This window comes from Toxorhynchites rutilus, chromosome 3 (genome assembly GCF_029784135.1).
Source record: "Toxorhynchites rutilus septentrionalis strain SRP chromosome 3, ASM2978413v1, whole genome shotgun sequence".
NCBI classification, from domain to species: Eukaryota; Metazoa; Arthropoda; class Insecta; order Diptera; family Culicidae; genus Toxorhynchites; species Toxorhynchites rutilus.
Window position 1 is genome coordinate 39,102,249 of NC_073746.1, and position 19,845 is coordinate 39,122,093.

The window sequence follows — 19,845 nt, forward strand, 5'->3', positions numbered from 1 at the left end:
AATTTCATAACATGTATGTAATCCTTGAATGATGTGAAAGCTATCTTGAGCTTTGCGGTCGCACAGAATTCCACCCAAACCATGCACGAGGCTCCACCAAAATTCCTGGTTGAAAAATACTGTTCCTTATTCCGTAAATCACGCCAGTACCCGTTGAAACCATCAGAACCTTCCAAATTGAACTTTTTTTTCGTCACTGTAGATAACCTAGCAAAGTAAAAAGTAAAAATATAATTGAAGAACTTTTCGTTATGGTATATAGCAAAATGTTTTCTTTTGAAAACGTTCTTTGTCGTGACATACCACGGCCCACTGTTGATTCATGTGAGCTTTGGCAAAACTCATACGTCTTTCGATGTAAGATGGTGTAAGATTGGGATCTTTAATCTTTTTAGCCCTCTTTATGTAAGTAGTTTTTACCAGAATTTGATGAATTGTCTCCCGTGAAACATTTGGATTCAAAAATTGCTTTATTTGCATAAGCGATTTTGAAGTATTCGAAACTGTTCTAACTATTTCCCGATTATCCCGGTCAGGGAGCTTCGGTTTATGTGGAGCTCTCTTCTTTTTACCGTATCCTAGAGAATTCGTCAAATAATTGAAAACTACTTGATGGGGTCGTCCAATCTGACGAGCAATTTCTCTAATTCCAACATTTTCCTTGCAAAATGCATCGATTTGTTCTTTTTCTATATCCGTGGGCACTTTTCCTTTCGGCATTTTCCGGATTTATTAATCAAACTAATTGAAAACAACGCTAAACGTAACTGGTCTTATAGAAACTTGACACTTGAAACAACACAAACATTTGTTTACGCTCAACGCTTACACACACATATGAAAATCATGCAGTGTATCATAGTTACCAATACAAATACACTAGAATATAAATTGAAGCGTTGTTTGTTTACAATTACACAAAGTGGCAAGATCATCACCTGGTCTTATAAAAGTTGGATAGAGTGTAGAAGGAAATTATAAAGGGTCAATCAAAAGATTATTAAATGAACAGTTCTGCGATTGGACCCATGAACGTTCGCTTTGTAAGGAAACGTGAATGTTTGAAGGTATTGATAACAAAAATCCATTTTGGGCGGAACGAAGTTTGCCGGGTCCACTATCTATATGAATAAAAATGTAAGGCCAAATGTGTTGCTAAGCGCGAAACCCTTCGAAGGAATCGTCCGATTTGAGACATCTTCATTTTGATGTATGCCCGTAAATCAATGTTATGGAAGGAAAAATCGGAAAATTTTCGGAAAACTCTGAAGGAAGGTTGGAAAATTCGGAAAATTGATTTCCCATATGCTTTAAAATTACATCATGATAAGCATTGTCGGTCCATTTGCAGTATTGAAATTGTTCTTTGTTTAAAATAATGGATTTTCAAGTGAAATAACGCACTCCTATATCTCATATCTTCTATATTTTTATAAATAAAAATGGAAGGCCAAATGTGTTGCTAATCGCAAAATCCGAAGAAGGAAAGGTCCTTTTTAAGCCGTTTTCATTTAGTTGTATTTGTTGTATTTTGCCCATAGAACGATGTTATGATGAGAAAAATTTGTTCTAAACAATTCATATCAAAACAATAATTTTGGGCGTGATGAAGGTCGCCGGATCAGCTAGTATATTATACAAATGCTGTAGCGGTATAGGAGTGTATCACATTTTCTGTTATTTTTAACAGAAAGTGAAGTAACGAACCAGCCAAAAGTGTTAAAAGTCACTATAACACAAAAAAATCCTCAAGAGTGCCGTCATCATGACAGCTGACAATCATTATTGAAATTCTGTCAGTTTCTCAATGAATATAAAAAGTTTATTATAATAAATAATAGGCATAGTTAATAATAATTACTTGAATGAAGTAGACAAAGGATGATATTAAGGAGCAAGAAATGAATTCTATAAACAAGAAAAGAAAAAAAAGACAAACCAGGTGGTTGTACTTTCTGTGCAATACCACATTACACTAGCGGATCGCGTTTGAAGTCGACACGATTCCGGCGGCATGGTGGAAGCGGATCGAAGGAGTGCGTGGGATTGATTGCCTCCAGCAAGTGAGTTTTTATGCGTCTATTGCCGATTCTGACTTAATCGTTGACAGCTTACTTAAGCAAACAACGCGCGTCCGCTTTCAGGAATAATAATTTTTAATGGTAGGATTTTTATTGGATTGTACAGCTATGAAACCCAGCCGTTACCCCAAACCGGATAGAACAGATGTTGGAACGCTTGGTTTGGGCATAAATACGTGTTAGACACTAATCAATTTCGTCACATAAAGAGAATAAATTGTCAATCGAGACGTGATAATTTGTTTTCGAAACAAAGCAGTGTCGGTGCACCTTTGATATGATTTTCAGGTAATTAATCCGGTTCCACAGTTAGGCTTCCAATAAGTAATGGCGAGAGGAAGCATCTCAGTTGACCTTTTTTCCAAGAACCGATTTAGCCCACTGCCACCGGGCTTATCCCAAAGCTCCTACCACTTCCCCACTTGAAAATTTTCATAACGAGAAGTATCTTGTCATTGTTTTCAAAACATACCTCCGAGGTCCGTCATAAGACTATCACTTCAGAACCCCGACCCGTGGCTATCTCCAAGCGTGCGGTTTCCGAGGGTCCAACGACCTTCTTCCCTGAAAAAGTATCGAATTTAACGAAAACACAGCGGCACAAGAATATACATAATAAGTCAATAAAAACAAGCCAACCATTTCTTCTTTCGAGGCGATCAACGTTTACCGATACTTGACGACCGGTGGGAAAGGATTGGGAATAGACTGCCAGCCGGTGGCGCACAGTTTTGACAAGAATTATTAATCACTTAGAATGGAGACAGAGAGATGACAACGGTGACTGACTACACACACGTTCCTCGGGCTCCGTGATCCCACCGAAGCCGGGAAGCCGTGGAAGCAAGCGCGTTACCCACGAAGTGGCGACAAACTCGTTGCTGGTCAACGTGTTTTTCAAATGCTAGCAGGAGCGAGAAGGGGGATGCAATTCTCATGAAATAAAATGCTATTAATATTCTACCGGAGAAAAGCAAGGTTTGCTTTCTCCAGTGTTTACGCTGGGCGGTAGCGTTAAACTTGCGGCGTGGAAAAATAAGGTCGAAATACGAAAGGTCATAGTAATTCCTTTTGAAGAAAAAACATTCTACATCTAATTTTATTTAGATCACTGATTTTTTGTGCCTGCTAAAAAAAATACATATGAACGTAACAATATTTTAACGAATACTCCGAAAGCACGACACCGTTTCTGAAATTTCCTTCTACAATTTTGCAGGGAACCATATTTACATATGTGTATGAAGCGACCAGCCAAGGTTATCATTATAATGCATGACTGTTCTAATGTGATTCAATTGAATCCCGCATATGACAATCGTAGAAACGGTGATTGAATAATTAAAATCCAGCTTCGTTCCCGGTTCCTACTTCGATTTCTAATTTTCCCTAAGCCCGGGACGCCAACAGGTACCACAACAGGCGTTGAACAGCAAATCCTGAGAACTCAATTATCAGCAGCAAGTCTGTTTTCCAGCAAACGGCCAGCCGTTTAAGTACAATTAACGAGTCCGTTAGATTCGGACCAAAAGAGAAAAGTGGATAATTCCCCGGGAACGGCTTAGCCAAATTTTGCTCCCTCAAATGATTTCGATTTGTGTTTGTTGGTGGTGGCGACGGCGACGATAGAATGCCACACACAGTGCTGGCCACCGCCACCGCCGACCATCGTCAGTTTTTGTTTCCAATCAAGCGTAAATAAGCTTTAATTTCCAAATAATCACTTATGCTCTTTCCTTTTTTCCCTCCTCAGTTAGGATCGAGTTTTCTAAAATTTTTATGAATGCAAGAAGAAAGGAACCACACTTTAGCATTGGGATCGGTAATTCATTATTACCTACTTTGCGGGCCCGGGTAGGCCCTTTCTTTCCGCATTGAGATGACGACGACGAGATCTCCACTAGAAGATAAAGAGCACAGGAACAGCACGAGAAGCTACAATGAGCGAAGGTGAGAGAGATCCTGCTTGCGTTGTTTTCACTTCTTTCACTGCCCGGAGGAGACCCTTTTGTTTACTGCTTTACATTTCGAGAACGTAGAAAAATGTTTAATTTCCTGTCCATAATAAATGTAACCGCTTAATGGACCACCTTGAAGCGAGGGTGAAGAGGATTACGCTTGAACTGTGTAAAGCACCACACGCTCGAGACGGGATTATGTATGACCGTTAAATTGCCTAAATTTTAGAATGATTAGTTAAATGGTTTATTGCGCTATTACAACATTTCTATTACTACTACTACGGCTACTAATTAAACGGAATTCCGCCAACATTCCTTATCAACCATCAAGTAATTGCAAAGAGATTCAATTCCCTTTCGAATGGAGGATTTGCTTGTCGAAGAAAGTTCTTTCAACATTCGTTGGTTCACCATATTTTTGAAATTAGTTAGTAGTTAGTCTTTCAGAAGATCGTCAGTTCTGTTAGTCGTTTATAACTCGAGAAGAAAATGAGATAAAAGGCTAAATATTTAAAATTAATATTTTGGCAACATTAATCGTAGTGGTCCCCCCTCTTTTCCACGCAGAATCGTTAACGCGTGGGCTTCGTTCTCAATAGAATTCTTCAACGATTACAGATTTTGATGAAAATCTTCACATGCACACTACTTTAACTTGGTCCTAAGTGATTGTGGATTATGGTCTGAGTTACCGAATGGTCAATCATTTGCGTAGGTGAAGTGGCTGCTAGCTACGTTTTTGAGCCGTTTTAGGTTTTTTTTCACAGTTACAATCCTATTTGTTTCAACCTAGGCGTCAATAAATGGCTCACATATCGCCTGCATGCACCAAGCTGTAAACCTTCTCTCGAAATACGGCTTATGTTGCACTCAGAAACGTTTATTTCGACTACTAGACGCCTTTGCTGACGGAAACGATTATGCCGAACGCATTCCCGAACGGCATGGATGGCTGTAGACGTACCATACTCTAACTCCCCTATCTGGGTCCACCAATTGTTTTTCTGTAAACTTGTATACACAGAACACGAATTGTTCATTGAAAGTAATCGGTTTGAGCAACAGTCACAACAGTCGTCACACGTCTCTTGTACAGATCGAACTTCATCGGTGCTATCCGTCACACCACACAACTGCAGTGTTACAACTTTTGACGTAGGATTACGTCTTTCGGGAACATATTGGGGTACAAATTGAAAAACGAAAATCGAGCACATTGTGAAAATTGTCCAATTTCAAACGCTTATTGCTCAGTTATTCCATGATGGATTGATGAAATTTTTGCGTCAATCGATTTCGGCACTCCGTATCTCAACCCCTATTCTAAAGGAAATATCCACTTCCAATTGGTCTAAATGGACGATACATGCGACGGTTCTCTAACAGAGACATCAAAACCAAGCTGCCTGAGGGCAAACGTCATTTCAAATACATGAAAGTAGGGGGAACTTTTGTTCCTACCGAAATGTGTTCACTAACAGAGACATTAAAACCAAGCTGCCTGGGGAAATCGACATTGCAGACACATGAAAGTAGGGAGAACTTTTGTTCCTACCGAAATGTGTTCCCTAACAGAGACATCAAAACCAAGCTGCCTGGGGGAAATCGACATTGCAAATACAAGCCTTTGTTACCACTGAAATGTGTTCCTTAACAGAGACATCAAAACCAGGATGTCCGAAGGAAATCGGCATTGTAAATATATACAAGTCGGGGGCATTTTTATATCGCAAGTAGACCACCAAATCCCAAACCATTATCAAAGAGTTTAACGATGTAATTCTTCAAACATATCTCCTGTGACTTTTTTCGTTTCATATTTCTCTGTTTTCAGTAGTCACGATTTCATTGACAGAACTCATGACCATAGGGGTAATAAGGATAAAACCCCTAAGCTGCTGATCCACGTATTTCCAATACCTCCCATGTTTGATGCCTACATGACTATTGATGGACCATTCTACAATATCTGTTGATAATTTTTAGAATTCTAATTTGGATAGAATACAAAAATTTATGTTTCTAGATAAAATAAATGGGGGGTTTAGAATGCAAGGGGAGTAAGTGACTTGATCGATTTCTCTTCAGTTAATTACTCAACTGCAAAAACGTTCCAATTTGAGTTTGCTATAGTATCCGATGGATGAGGCTCTGACCTGTCTTCCGCATTGTCAAATACAGCTGGGAATGTATTTGCAGCTAAGTTATGACCAAACGAGAGAGTCGATGCAGAGAAATCGACGAAATCACTTACACCCCTTTCATTATAAATCCCTCAAATGTGAGTGCAAAAAAAGCTCTCGCTGCTGATGCAGTCTTCGGTTTGCGGAACGAATGGTTCGGATTCCGATCTAGGAATCCCAGTCAGCACTTATGTTTTTCGTATTGAGAGGGTGTTCCACGTTTTTTGCCAATTCAAAAGTCAGCCGGTATCCAAGATCAAGGTGATGGACACATTTCTGCTCCTGATCCGGAGAAAACACGAGAGTTTTGATCCCATGCTTGGGCGAGCACTAGGGTGGCAGCGGAAATGGTCATGTCAAATTCAAAAACCGACCATGTACATTTTGTTTATTGGCCCAAAAAATGACCTGTGCAAAGTTTCAGTTTAATCGGACATGATTTAGGGGTGCCTCAAAGCACTCAAGTTTTTGTTTTTTGGTCATTCAGGCTAAGTCCCAAACGGTCGATGCTTTTTTAGTCATTTGGCATCGAAAACATTTTTTCGATTCTCCAAATTTCTTGGAAGTTTTTCAAAACTTTGGCCGCTTTGAGGCACCACAAAATCCCGTCCGATTGAGCTGAAACTTTGCACAGATCATTTTTTTTGGCTAATAGAAAAAACATAAACATGATCGATTTTTGAAATTTCATGATGAAATTTTCCCCATACATCCATTACCACCTTAGTGAGCACCCACGGGAAACCATGAGTTCTGCCATACTTTTCTGTTGACATGCCCTGTTCAACGTTGGTTTCGGCTATTTTATAAGTCCAGCTCTGCCGTTTTGTCTTCCAAATATAAACACGAGGCCTCTATAAAAAATAAGGACGCATATTTCATGTCAGTGAAACTCAAACCGGATGTCGGTTTTACCCTGACTGAAGGTGTTGGTGTTACCTCGAATGGACTCGAAATTTCAAAACAAAGTTTTCGAGCATCGATAAGCAACAAAAACCATCTACCGTCTAACAAAATTAGGATGATTAATTAGGCCCACAAAATTAGGATGGATGAATTAGGCTCACAAAAGTATCGAACTTTCCAAAATTTTCTGACTAAATCACATAAATTTCACTAGTGAAATTTTACACGGCTAACTCCTGTTTGCTGGCCGAGTCTGTTTTTTTGTTTGTTTGACAGCAAAACGACTTCCGTAACTGTAACACGGAACGTAAGAAATGAAAAGTGAGGGATACATCAGAAAATTTGCAAGAAATTACTTCTAACTGGAAAAATCATGGATGTCGGTTCTACCCCTATTAGGTAGAAATTGTACAATCTACTGGGAATATAAGCTCTTAAATGAAGATTATAAGTTTTGACTGTAGAATTAATGGTTAATTCAAATGAATCATATACCAAGGACCTGGAAGGATTCTTTTCACATGCATAATCAATTTATTTTTATTTTTGTTTAATGCCATAGGACTATGTCACTCTACGAAAAATGTAACGATTCATTAAGAGTTTTCAAACGCATATTACTAAGAATCGTTATTGCGGCATATGTTGTGTTGTATTCCATTAGACAGGAAATTTATTCAGATTTTTTTTTTGCTTGAAACACGAACAGAAAATGTAGCAAAAAAGTTAAGGGGGGACCCCTGTCTGGAAGGTCGAATAATCATGAATTTTCGGGATTTTTTTTCGGATGTTAGGAATAAAGCGAAGTGTAAATACTGGTAAGCATTTGTATAATATATATGGTACAGCAATATAAGATTAATACGAACGAGCGAAACAAAAGACAAATAAGCTTTCCGCATACTTTGCCACATACACGGCCCAGACCGAGATAGATATTGCTCTCCATCGTGCTCTCTTTTCTACTCCTAGAAAACGGTAACGGTATTGAATTAAAGAGACTTTAAACTCTGAGAGTTCATTCGTCTCTACTCTTAGAAAATACTTTCCAACTTCATTTTATAATCAGGTGCAATATCATCACGCAGTTACTCAACAGCATCATTAGCTACGTGGATATCGTATTCGTGTAAAACAGCCTTGCATTCCAGCCGGCCTTGGTTCGATCTCGATCCCCGTTGACGTTGTTTGGACTTTTTTTTTGGGTGCAATCCCAAAAAAGATAAAAATAGAAAGAAGATGAAAAAAAGAGATGTCTGCTCCCATACATACAAACACTTCAAAGCTTTGGGGGACAGATGATTTTATTTGCCCATTTCACGCTTCGAGGTACGAAATGGCTTGGTTTCTGCCGAAAATGAAATGCTATCTTACAACGTTAGTTTGGGTGTGCTGACTGAAAATCGGTACCTTACTAGTGGTATCGTTTCTGAAGCAACGGGGGGTCGCAGAACGAATTCCAATGAATATTTTGATACTTTAGGACAACACCCAAAGCCTTACATAGGGATTTTTGGAAATTCGGAAAATAGCAAAAATGGCATCCAAATTTGTTGAAAATGAGTTATTTTTCATGAAAAATCGCTGTTTAGAAACTCATAAAAAATCGAAAAAATTATATATCAAAAAACGGCTATGTAACGCTTTAGATAATTCGTTTTTACATGCTGATAAAAAATTTCATCCAAATCAGTGGAGTAGATCCTAGGATATCGATACCACCAGTTGAAAAAACATGGTTTCGAGAAAAACGCGGTCGAAAATTCGTACAGCAATACTATATCCCTTGAAGTGACCTCATACTTTAGGCTGGAACTATCCATCGAAATCAAATATCGAAAAATTCTTTTAGAACAACATTTATGAGAGCATAAGCTTCCCAAAAAATGCGAAAAAAAAACAAAAATTCGATTTTTTCGATTTTCCAGACCGGGGTCCCCCCTTACACAATGTGACGATTGAAATGGATGTTTTTTTCGATTGCACAAACCACTCGCTTTCCTTGCCTAATTACGGACGTAAGCTCACATTGTAAGTCGATACGTGTTATGAATTATTCTCCATTGGCCGATAAAAGGCCCTGATCAATTGACAGAATCACGGAGGGATGATCTCGAAAGATGGTTTTATTCTATTATCCACAAAGTACAATCAGTTCGAGCTTATTCACGTCTTCATCGTGTCAGTCTTGCTACTAACAATTTAAGTAATTGTGGTCCAGGATGTCATAATATCAAGCATGTTTTTTGGGTATGTAAAAATTCATTCAATGAATTTTACTGGTTGCTGTTTGAGATGTTCGAAATGGTTTACTCACGCATATCGGATTATGATAGCTTGAGTAGTCGCGATCTCAATATTATGTTCCCCATATATGCCTTCCTCAGAAGCCCGCTTCACTTCATCGAATGCACTTGCCCATTCTCCTTTCCCTTTTCTATACAGAAGCAGAGCTTAGCACCCAATGAGATTAGTTCACTACTACAGCTACACGAACTTCCCAAGAGAGCACTCATGGTCATCCATTTAATGTATCAAAATAGGAAAAATTAACAGATTTTGAACAATCACAAAATTCAATTCAAATACAATTACTACACACAATCACAGTCCTATGTAAAAATTCCTTCCGTGCCCCTAGGCTCAGACCCTTCTACTTTTTTTTTAATGTTGATATCACGCAAAGCGGTAATTCGCTTGCGTAAATCGCTCGTTCGAAATGCAAATGTGGTGTCCGTTCGACGGATGCTGTAGAGAGGGGGAATATTGCAATTGAATCTACACCCGTTTGAAATTACATAGAGGCGAATGAACATTTGAACAATGATTGGCTATGACCGTGCTCCAATCTAGTACTTGAAAAAAGTCGCAAAGACCGATTTTTTATTTAGATATTTTAGATCTTAGAAAAACTTGTAAATTTTGTTTTCAGTGTTTATCAATTTTAACTAACATGAAAGCAGTTGTCCTCACAAAATATTCCATCTTCGCTCACGTTTCATCATCCATCAGCATGCATCCTTTGTACTTCGTCAAAACCCTGTTTTACAACTTTCGAGTGCGTCTTTTGGCCACCAGATTTTGCGTCAGCAGCCTGTGTGGTTGCTTGCAGACATGGTAATGACGATAACCTTCTCGCCTACGGATTCTCCGGATGATACTTTGGTTAGAGTTGTGTTTTTTGGCCATTTCGTAGAACTCCGTGTACGTTCACGGAAACGTTTCAGCACATCATACATGATCGATTTAGCAACTTTCAGTGATTTTAGTACCCGACTACGCTGGATTTTTAACGTGGGAGTTCAACATTAAAACTCTTCTCGAGGTTTCCATCCAGCACACCATTAAAAAAACTGATCAATGTGGAAGACACAGGTTTTCCAAACAATTTGCTGTCAAAAGATTTCAGATACGTCTACTACGACCGTTGCTACAAAATGAACATTGTTTCTGAATTCTCTGAATCAAACCTCATATCTATGCAATTGCGAAACAATCGTACCTACCATCAGGCGTCGTTCTATCTAAGAAAAGAATACACAAAAAAAGCGGCTGCTAAATATTCCCCCGTTGCGGTAATTCTCCAGTATATGGCTTGCTATCGTGCTTAACGGACAAGAAAAGTTGATAGTTTCAGAAAAAAATTCTCAAAATATGCACAAAGAAAACTATGCAGTACTGAGCCTGCATTTGAAGGAAGCAAAGCAAAAGAGAAATGTGAAATGATGTATGATATGCGGTCACTTCAACGGACGTTTGAAGGGGGGGTTCGGCGAGTGCTTCATGTGCAATTATGCAGTTAACTAATATTCTTCCGAGAGTAATCCATTGCGTTAAACAATTCCATTTAAGAGTTAATCTTTCTGCTGATATGTATATCGGTAACCCACAAGCAATATGGTCTAAAACGAGCAAAACTGGCCATCTTATGATGACCAGTTGATTAAATGGCTGTTTTTCGAGATTTCACTATATCCACAGCAAAACAGCTTAATGACGGAAGAAACGCGTCCATTTTGTTTGCCGTGGCGTCAATGTGCGGAGCATTTCAACCGGGATGAGAGGGTGGTACTCTCCAGCGGTGAGAGCTGTGTTCTTTGGGGTAAAACTGAAGGTGATATTTGTTCCGCTTCGGTTGCTATCGGTTTCACTACCACCACACAACTGATTCGGTTCGGATTTTCTTTTGCCGTTCTGCGAAAGAAGCTGCATAGTATAATTTGTGGATTATTTCTTTGAGAACGTGGACATGTAATTTTGCTAATAGATATTGTATGGTCTGCTGAAGTTTTGCCAGCTTTGTAATTCGCCTACGGATACTCGATCTGGTAGTAAATAAGTCGTGCAACTAAAAATCTTATTACAGGGCGGACTCGATAATATACACTCTTCGATTTCTCTTCACCGTATATAATCGAATCCTGTCCAACCTCTTCGTTCTTTGACATGCGAAGATTCTCAGGTGGAATAAGGCGCTATGAAAATAAAAATATGTAAATTAAAATTTTACTTTTGTGTACCAAACATGTAATCCATGTGACGAAGAATCTGAAACTAAAGTTGTATTATAATGACGAGTTTTTAGTAGTGATGAAACGGATAGTAGTTTGGCCGGATACCAGATACCGGATATCCAGCAAGCTTCGAGGCCGGATAGCCGGATATTCGGTTTTTTGTTTGCGAAAAAGACTGGAAGACTGGAAGAAACAGTATGTGTGTATGAACCAAATAAAGGATTTTGTATAAAAATAATAACCATGAAATGAAGAAATTGATGCAATTTTTCGTTTCACAATGATGCGATTTTGTCTGGAATGTGTCTTCAGGGATGATAATCTGAGATATTCACTATAAAACATGCTACATGGCTTTGAGGAGCAATGCGTTTGGCTTCTGATATCGTATGAAGACATTACAAGAATTATAAGTTCTAGCCTCTCCTGTAGATACGAGGCAATGTCACATTTTGCTACATAAAAAGCATTTGGGGTAAGACGAGACTGCACATAGAACACCGAATTAACCTCGCATGAAAGCATATTTAGCATTATATTAGGAAGCCACTTCAACTACATGGGAAGAAATCCAAATTACTTAGTGCAACCATTCTGAACCCGAGGATCTTATCAGACTAAACTAAGCGAAAGAGACGAAACCTTACACGAGCAGCTTATGACATCTTTTTGAACTGTTTCAACGAAATCGCAAACAAAAATAATAGTCAGTATCGCGTTCAGAGAAAATATTTCATTGCAAACGAAATCGACTGTTATGTGAAAACATTTCGAATCGATCATAATCACGATTCTTACATTTGGTGGCAATTTTGCTAGAAATAATGTTAATTCAATTTAGGAGAAAATCTAGCATTTTAGTAATCAAACATCACTTTTAATTATGTATGAATGATGTTAATGAGCTATTTAAAGGGTGTGTCACATCAAATTGCATCACGGAAAAAACGCTGTACAAATTTAATTTTTAGGAATTATATCTTCAGCTTTCGCTTATAATCAGATAAGAGTGTATAGATCACGTTGGCCATGCTTCACTCTCAATTTTTCGTAAATTTGGAAAAATGTCGTCGAACGAAAAAGAGCGTCGTGAATTAATCCTGTGCACTCATTTCGAGAATCCGGAGTTGTCACATCGGGACATCGTTAAGATGCTGGGAATCGTCCAATCCACGGTCAGCAGAGTACTAAAACGATACTTCGAGAACCTAACCATCGACCGGAAGGTGAAGAACGGCAAAAATGGATGCTCCGTCAGTGAAAAAGATCACAAGCGCGTAGTTAAGCAGTTTAGACGTGATCCGAGAAGTTCGGTCCGGGATGTCGCCAATAAGCTGAATTTGTCAAGTTCATTCGTCCAGCGGACCAAGCAGCGGGAGGGCCTGCGTACATACAAGGTTCAGAAGGCTCCTAACCGCGACGAAAGGCAAAACATGGTGGGGAAGACGCGAGCCCGGAAGCTGTACACCGAAATGTTGACGAAGCCGCATTGCCTGGTAATGGACGACGAAACCTACGTCAAAGCGGACTTTCGTCAGCTGTCGAGCCTGTTGTTCTTCTCCGCAGAGGACAAATTCAGCGTTACGGAGGAGATTCGCAAGCAGAAACTATCCAAGTTTGCCAGAAAGTACATGGTGTGGCAAGCGATCTGCTCTTGCGGAAAGCGGAGCGCCCCCTTCGTGATGACCGGCACGGTAAACGAGCAGGTTTACCTTAAGGAGTGCCTACAGAAGCGCTTACTACCACTATTGAAGCAGCACGAGGGCCCGACCATCTTCTGGCCGGATCTCGCTTCGTGCCACTATTCAAAGGACGTGTTGGAGTGGTACGAAGCCAACGGGGTCACCTTCGTGCCAAAGGGAATGAACCCGCCCAACGCGCCGGAGCTTCGCCCAATAGAGAAATATTGGGCGATTATGAAGCAGGCCCTCCGGAAGAACCCAAAAGTTGTCAAATCGGAGGCGGACTTCAAAAGAAAATGGATTTCTGTTCAAAAAAAACTACAACCTGACGTTGTACAGAACCTTATGGACGGGGTAAAGAGGAAGGTGCGAGCATACGGGCTTGGGCTCGAAGTATGAATTAAAAGAAAATGCCAAAAGTTGTTTAATAGTTTTTATTTTACTGTCTAAAATTTTCAAAAGGATCGGTCTACTGGGCGAATTTCTACAGCGTTTTTTCCGTGATGCAATTTGATGTGACACACCCTTTAGTTATGGTTTGTCTTGTGTTAATTAGAAATTATTTATATTTTCTAATGTCCGATATCCGGCCGGATAGTAGGTCACTTCGGTATCCGGTCGGATAGCAAATATTGGCGGATAGCTGCCGGATATCCGTTTCATCTCTAGTTTTTAGTAACAAAGTAACAGAAAAATTATATTAAAAATTGTGAACGGCCAATTAAAAGATCGATCAATGAAGAGCCCGTGCATGCTGCTGCTAGAATCACTGATATCGTTTCTTTCACTACTAATGGTGATGCTCATGTCCCAAACCGAAACCCTGGATTATCACGATCGAACAATGTACGTTAACAACCGAGCCATAGATTGAGGATTGTAAATAGAAGGCAGCAACTCCGCAGTTCTGGTGGAGAATCGCTCAAGTCTTTCTATGTGACGCCTTTCGATGTTGAACAAATTGAGGACGATATTTTGGAATACCTCAAGGATACCTTCAACGTTGGAAACTCGACTGTGGAATGCACGAAATTGGTTCCTAGAGGAAGGGATCTACATGAGCTCTCGTTCGTGTTCTTCAAGATCATGGTATCGGATGACTTAGCTAGCAATATAGCTGATTCCTTTTATTGGCCCGATGGAGTTGAGGTACGAGATTTTCATCCAAAAAAAGGCAACCGCCCGGTCAACATCAGACCACAAGATCTGTGAATATCACTGATATGGTAATTAGTTCCTCTAACGATGATAATCTTTCACAAATTTTTGATACATCAGTAAAACTTTTCAATATTTCAGATATGAATACGAAGAACATTGTAGAGAAATCAGCTAGAAATTTCATAAAGATAGCGTTTCACAATGCACGTAGCTTTTGATAACCATCGAACTTTCTTCATCAATTCTAAAGTCACTGCTTTTGGTGTAGCTAAGTCTTGGTTGAAAAAATCACACACTAGCAAACTAGCCAGGTAGTTGGCTATAAAATCATTCGTTCTGATCGATCGGTTGCGAGAAAAAAAACGGAGTGGTGGAGTCGCAATTTACATAAGATGCAAAACCAAATACGAAATACTTCTTAAGTCAGAAGTATCTTTTTATTAAATTGACAAATTCTAATTTAGTATGTGGAGTGCTTTATAAACCACCAGAAGTATGTTTTAGTGCTTTGAACTAAGTCTAGAAATGGCTATGGAAATCTCTTCCACCGAACCTAATTTTCTTCTAATGGGGGAATTTCAACATAAATCTTCTTGATCAAGATTCATCAGTTACCAGAGCTTTAAAATAGAAAGTAAATATGTTGTCACTCAGAATATTACCTGTTTCCGTTACTTTTCACAAGAGTGGCTGCAATTCTGCTCTCATTGATTATGTGATAGGTAACTGTACGACCAATAATATTTACCAATCCTCTACTGCGGGAATCAGCGACCATGATCGTATATGCTTTGATTTCAGAACAAAAGTTCCACATAAAATGAGTGAGACGTACTACACGAGAGAATTTCATAAAATAAACTATAATACTATCGTTACAGATTTGCAAAACTGCAACTTGAACCTCATTTATATCTGTGTCGATGTTAACACTAAACTTTTATCAATCATTGACAGACATGCCACTCTTAAAGAAAAAGTAATTATTGATCCGACCGCCCTTTTGGATTAATTCACAAGTGACCTATCTTTTCAATAAGCGATCAATTGCTTGGGATAAATGGAAAAGAAATAAATCAAACATTACCAGCTGGAACAAATTTGCTAGACTACGTAACAGAACTAATCAGGTTATCAGAAAGTCAAAATCAGCATATTTCTCACAACAATTGAACCCTAGCCTATCATCTACGAAACTATGGAAAAACATAAATCGTCTTGCAAAAACACAAAATTGAGGAGATGTCGGAGACTTGGGTTGCGTAACGGTAGATTCATTGAATCGATTTTCCATTTCTGATTTGTCCCCGGTATCCTTTAATGAAGGGCCTGAAATAGACTATTTCTCAAACTATTCTTTCAGGTCGGTTAGTTTTGATAAAATTTTAACAGAACTCAATCTCGCCACTTGTGAGGCAATCGGTTATGATTAAATCAGCCTAACGATACTGAAGAAAGCATCTGATGTGCTTCTCCCCGTATACACAGATATTTTCAATTGCATAATTACTAAATCTACATTCCCAGAAGCATGGAAAATCGCTCGCATTGTTCCAATTGCCAAAAACGAGAACCCTACCGAAAACAAATATTTTAGATCAATTAGCATACTGCCTGCTTTATCTAAAATCTTTGAAAGTCTCCTATGTAAAAAACTTAACGAATATTTGATTAGCACTAACTTATTATGTCCTCTTCAGTCGGGATATCGTAGAAAGTGCAGCACAACAACTGCACTGATAAAAATCGAAGACGACATAAGGGGCTGTCCACATACCACGTGGACAATTTTAGGGGGAGTAAGGGGTATGAAAATGTCCGCGCTTGTCCACGGAGAGGGGGGAGGGGGTATAGACTATGTCCACGTGGACACGAAAAATAAATATTTCTTCAAATATAATCACCGATACATTCTTAATTAAATAAAAACTGATCCAAGAATTCAAGAATTTTTAAACTTTTCGCCCATCCTGAGTACTCCGTATTTATCAATAAACGGATTTAGCTGCCAGAGAGTGCTTCATATATTTTTACTAATATCATTTAACTTCTTCACTGAAATCTATATTCTGAAAATAACTCATGTAAACTGTGAGCGACAGAGCTAATTTGTATGATCCTATAATTTTATAGTTGCGGGCTGTGCATAGACGTTCATAGCTCAAACCTATAAAAAATAAACGATTCCATAATGGTTAAGTTTTCATTACACATATGGTTTTTTCATCAAATATAATTTTCTATAAATTTTGTTCTATCTCGAGAACAGTTAGTCTTAGGATAATAATGTCTGTATAATTTTTCATGCAGAATTTTGTGTAAAATTATTTTCTCGCATTACAGGCAAACCTGTTTTTGTGCGGTCCCTTTTTGCGTGATTCCTCGTTTATGCGACTCTTTTTGTGCGATTTTATTATGACATCGGGTCTTGAATCACACAAACTAATCGCACAAATAATACTATCGCACCTAAAAGTCACACAAATGAGAAATCGCTTAAAAAGCAACCGTACAAAAACAGGTTTTCCTGTACTTTTCTCGAAAAGGCAGAATTTTTCAAAGTATTGGAATTCCGTCAATTTCTAGGAATTAATATTTACATTTGCGTGAAATGATCCATGCACCACTAGTCGTCAAACTTGTATCCGTTGACCCAGTATTCTATTTTTTCCGAAAATTTCGCATATAATGCAGTTGTAAAACATTTGAATTGATGGATTGAAGTAGCTTTTAGAAGATAAAAAATACTTAAAATTTGTCGTTTCTCAAGGGTTTTCATATTTTTTTATAAATATTATAAAAATAAACTTGATTGTTTCTATCAACAAAATTAAAGCTCTCCAACCCTTCTACAATTCCTTCCTCGACATGTTATTCCTATTGTTATCTTTTACTATTAAAAATGTTCCACAACAGAAAATTTTCTCATCTTTCAAATGAATGCAATTAAATTCTTCTAGGTAGCGTAATTTTGAATTGAGGCCAATTTAGACCAAAAAATAAGTCTCAAGAGAAATTCAACTTTCACAGTTGAGATTTGAGCTTAATTCCATAGTTGGGAATTAATGTATCATAAGTTGTCTGATGTCATTTTTCTCCGCATGCACTTTGAAAGTCATCTAGACACTCAATGCTTGGGGGTCTTCGTAGCCACTTGGTTACGCGTTCGCTTACTAAGCGATCGATCGTGAGTTCAAACTCAGGGCCCTCAATTGACCATCTTTGTGTTGTTATAGAATAACTACGTCCACTCAACCATCATCAGCTATGGAGATCGATCCACGGTGGAACAAAGATTGATTCATCCATACAACTGCTCTGCTCTCTACAAGAAACATCGGGCTGCTGTTCTATAAATAACCCAACAATGATCAATATCAAATGTCTCCGCTGTCCGTTCTGCTGAACAATGGAATAATAGATAGAATACCTTTACGCCTAAATGGCTACTACAGTGTAATTTACCATAATGTAATGGAACAGAAACCTAACGCCTAAATGGCTACTAATACTATTGTGTAATTTACAATTTATGGAAACATAAACATATGTACATGTACACGATAAAAAAAACCCGGCTCTGTTACAGATAAAATGCTAATGAACCTGATAAATAAATAAATGGGACAAAAAAATTGATACTCAATGCAGAATGGGATTTGAAAAATAATAAAATATTTTAAAACGCCTTCAACACTCTCTGAAAATTCTCCGAACCATGGCGAAAAGGTTTTGACTTGCGCTACCGACTAAAGTGCGATTCACATTCAACATCCACGTCACGTTCACGTTCCGTCACGTCATGTTGCGTCAATTATTCTCCCATGCAATTTTTATGAAAGCATTCACATACATCGGCAACGGAAAATTCGACTTGCCGTTGCTGGTGTATGTGAATGATTCCATAAGAATTGCATGGATGAATAATTGACGTAACGTGACGCGACGTGACGTGAACGTGACGTGGATTTCCGATTCACGTTTAAGTGCGATTCACATACAACATCAACGTCACGTTCAAGTTCCGTCACGTCATGTTGCGTTAATTATTCTTCCATGCAATTACTATTGAAGCATGGAAGAATAATTAATTGAAGCGGTGTATGTGAATGTTTGCATAAGAACTGCTTGGAAGAATAATTGACGCAACGTGACGTTTTATGTGAATTATTTCATGTGAATCGCACTGAACACTGTAACAATGCAATTGACAAATGCAATCTTGTATAGAATATTTTATAGTTTCCATATTTCCCCTTCGATTTGTTGTGCAATCGTTATGCCATTAAATATTTGTAATCCAAAATGAAAGGATAACTTTTCATTCGATTGAGAATATCTCTGTAGTAAAAGGTCTACAGTTCTACTGGAATTCCATTTTTTTTTTTTATCCCTTTTGTTCATTTTAGGCTCATTAGCATTTTAGCTGTAACAGAGCCGAATTTTAATCGTGTACATGTCACATATTTATCATATCTATAATTAGCACATTACACAGTTGCCATTTTTCGGCGTTAGAGTATTCCCTTCTATACCATTGGAAATGGTACACATTTACACAGTAGCCATTTAGGCGTAAGAGTTTTCTATCTGTTCTTCCATTATCCAAGTTAAGACTGGACAGCGGAGACAGTCGTTGATCCATTGTTGAGTTATTTATAGAACAGCAGCCCGATGTTTCTTGTAGAGCAGAGCAGTTGTATGGATGAATCGATCTTATTTCGACCGTGGATCGATCTCCATCGCTGATGATTGTTGCATGGACGTAGTTATTCTGTAACAACACAAAGATGGTCAATGGGGGCCCTGAGTTTTGAACTCACGATCGATGGAATTCCATATGAATCAAATGAAAGCGAAATACTCAAGTTGACTGGATTATGACTGGCGTCTATGTGATATCAACACATTTTTTTTTGCAAGTGTTTAGAAAATCGTGAACTATACATTTGAAAATGATTTTAAATCCATTTGTTTCTATTCGATTGGAGCTTGCAATCTCAATTAGCAAAGCTCAAGATCGATCTTTGAAGTTGTGTAAAGGGTGTGTCACATCAAATTGCATCACGGAAAAAACGCTGTAGAAATTCGCCCAGTAGACCGATCCTTTTGAAAATTTTAGACAGTAAAATAAAAACTATTAAACAACTTTTGGCATTTTCTTTTTAATCATACTTCGAGCCCAAGCCCGTATGCTCGAACCTTCCTCTTTACCCCGTCCATAAGGTTCTGTACAACGTCAGGTTGTAGTTTTTTTTTTAACAGAAATCCATTTTCTCTTGAAGTCCGCCTCCGATTTGACATCTTTTGGGTTCTTCCGGAGGGCCTGCTTCATAATCGCCCAATATTTCTCTATT